This window comes from Lactuca sativa, chromosome 2, assembly GCF_002870075.4.
Source record: "Lactuca sativa cultivar Salinas chromosome 2, Lsat_Salinas_v11, whole genome shotgun sequence".
NCBI lineage: Eukaryota > Viridiplantae > Streptophyta > Magnoliopsida > Asterales > Asteraceae > Lactuca > Lactuca sativa.
In genome coordinates this window covers 103,425,561-103,428,517 of record NC_056624.2, presented here as the reverse complement: position 1 = coordinate 103,428,517, position 2,957 = coordinate 103,425,561, and the positions used below count along the sequence as shown (strand labels likewise).

The 2,957-nt window shown below is 43.9% G+C and overlaps 1 non-coding gene across 1 annotated transcript; it reads right to left on the bottom strand.

Annotated features, from left to right (window-relative positions):
* Positions 1–615: 615 nt before the first annotated feature.
* On the bottom strand, positions 616–722 carry LOC111886332 (small nucleolar RNA R71). The gene has a single exon (XR_002848395.1). It is a non-coding gene; the product is annotated as a small nucleolar RNA R71 (small nucleolar RNA).
* Positions 723–2,957: the final 2,235 nt, after the last annotated feature.

Sequence of the window (2,957 nt, the reverse complement as noted above, 5' to 3'; positions counted from 1 at the left end):
ACAAAAGCAAAACCGAAAGAGAACCCGCTACACCAAAGAAGTCACCTTTCAAAAATCTCAAGTCGTTTTTGGCAAGAAGAAGGAAAAGTAGGAGAATCTAGCAAAACACTTAAGGAAGAAGACACAAAGAGAAATCCAACGAAGGAAGACGCCGAGTACAAAACAGAAAAAGAAGGAAGCGAAACCGAATCTGAAATAGAAAACGAGCTAAACACAGAACCCGACAACACCATGGCGAACATTGCCGACCTCTCGATGGAGGCGTACAAAAAGAGAGTTCGAGACGACACCAGTCTGGGGCTTGTGCAACCCACCATACCCGCCATTGCAACATTTGAACTCAAGGGGCACATCCTTACTGCATTGAAGGAGATTCCTTTCACTGGAAAGGATCATGAAGACGCTTATAAGCATCTAGATGAAGTCAACGACATCGCCAACTACTTCAACATTCTGAATGTACCAAGAGAAACGGTGTTGTTAAGGATGCTCCCCATCACTTTCAAGGGAGCCACAAAGGATTGGCTGAAAGCACTACCACCGGGCACGATTACTACGTGGGCAAAAATGCGCGAATTGTTTTTGGAATTGTTTTGCCCACTATCCAAGGTGGCCAAGCTCAAAAAGGCCATCACCAATTTTGAACAACAATTGGGGGAGTCGTTGTACGAAGCATGGGAGCGCTACAAAGGCCTGATAAGGAATTGCCCACAAAATGATCTCAATGTGCAACAAGAAGTGTTGATCTTTGATGATGGGGTAAACGTCATGACTAGACAACTCCTTAACTCTCAAGGCCCCTTAACAAAGAAAAATTTGGTAAGAGTTAAGGAACACACTGAAGAATTCTCTAAGTACTCTAGAGAATACCATAATCCGAGGAATGACGTAACTAGGGGTTCAACAAATGTTGCTTCAGAAGATATGTCAGCAGTATTGGCGATGCTACAAAACATGGATAGAAGAATGACTAAAATGGATCAAACAATCCATGCTATTCGGGTTGGGTGTGAAAACTGCAACAGGCTGCATTTGACTAAGGATTGTGACCTTAATGAAAATGGAAACCAAAAGGTTCAAGCTTGCTACTCAAGTGGTGATCGTTTTGATGAAGATTGGTGTAACATCCATCAATTTTACGCCAAATTTAAACTTTTCAATCATAAATAAAAACCGTAAAGCATCGTTTACAAAATGTTTTCAAATCATTTTCCATCAGAGTGTCCAAAAAATCATAACATAAGGATGAGGAGCGGTACGGTCACGCCTTCGACTTTCCATGGACTCCTGAAGTACCTGAAACAATAAACTAAAAACTGTAAGCCCGAGGCTTAGTGAGCTACCCCCAAAATACCAATACCACACTAACAATACCATATCAGTAATAATCAATCAATCATCATGCATATTGGGCCATCGGCCTGACGGACCGCCCTACCGGGCCTACAGTTTGTCTGAATCTATCCCGAGCCCTCGGCATGACCGGTCCGCCACGTGGGCCTACAGTCTCCCAGGACCGCTCATAGGGTATGTTGGCCTTCAGCACAAAGCAGGACCGCCTCAACCCAACCAACAAGCAAATAACCATGTACGCATAGCTATCATATACTGGCATATACAAACATCAAGCATATCTATCTCACTGATCATAATCATAAAATTCTCCTGTAACTAGAGTACCGACCTATCAGGTCACTACCACACCAATCCCTACGGATCATAAAATCATAACATACTGTCTACCTCGATTCCGAACTAACAAATCATAACCACATGCAACATACCATAACAATAACAACTAAAGGGTCGGCCTTGGTGCCGTAGACCCTATCGATATAGTGAGGATAACTCACCTCGCAGATGTCGACACGAAAGGAAAACTCCAACTCTCGGATCACTTGACACAGGTTCCACCACATATCATCAAAGCACATCATACTCATAAGTCCTTAACCTTACAAGGTACTCCATAACCCACTAGTTAACCCCTGGTCAAAGTCAAAGTCCTCAATCAAGGCCAACAGTCCATGTTGACCTTAACTCACCGAGTACCCTTGGCTACTCGCCGAGTTCCCTGAAGTACATTCCAACTCGCCGAGTCATCGGAGTGACTCGTTGAGTTCCTTTGATCCTCGATCAAACTTAAGGTCACACGTCGAGTTTCCTCCTTGCAACTCGACATATACACACGCATACATAATCTAGGGAAAACTCATCCGACTCGCCGAGTTGTTCTTCAACTCGTCGAGTCTTATGGTGATCTTCATTAGACTCGCCGAGTTGTTCATCCAACTCGTCGAGTTCACGGCCATCTTCATATGACTCACCGAGTCACCTTGCGACTCGCCGAGTCCATTCAGTTCTTTTTCCATATAGACTTGATTTGAGCCATGCAGCGGCCCCAAATAACAGATCCAAGCTTCTAGGGCATACTTATCACGTAAAGTTGCAAACTTTACGTGCATGCATGGCTATAAAGGCTCTAAATGTCTATTTTAAGTTCTTAATGAAGCTTTAAGTCTAATAGGGACCTCAATCACAACCAATACAACAACTTTATGATTCTAGCATCCAAGGAGGGTCCAGATCTAAAGTTACATCCTCAGATCTAGCCCATAGCTCATCCTTTCAACTTAATACTTCACCAAGAACCCTAAAACTCAACAATGGAAGAGATTCACAAGAAGAAAGGCGATTTGGTTACCTCCAGAAGATGATGACCGAGATAAGAGCTGGTTTCCACACTCCACTTGCTCCAATACCCTTCTCCTCTAAGCCTTCTCTCTCCAAAATCCTCTTTTCAGGCTTCAATCACACAATGGCACACACACACGTATTAGGGTTTTAAGGGCTCTCAAAGACTGCAAGGAGGCCAAAGGAGGCTGAGGCTCCTTTAAACAGGGGTGCAAACCTCGGGATTTAGGGTTTCATCTGCCAGCTCCTACTTGCTGAGTCCC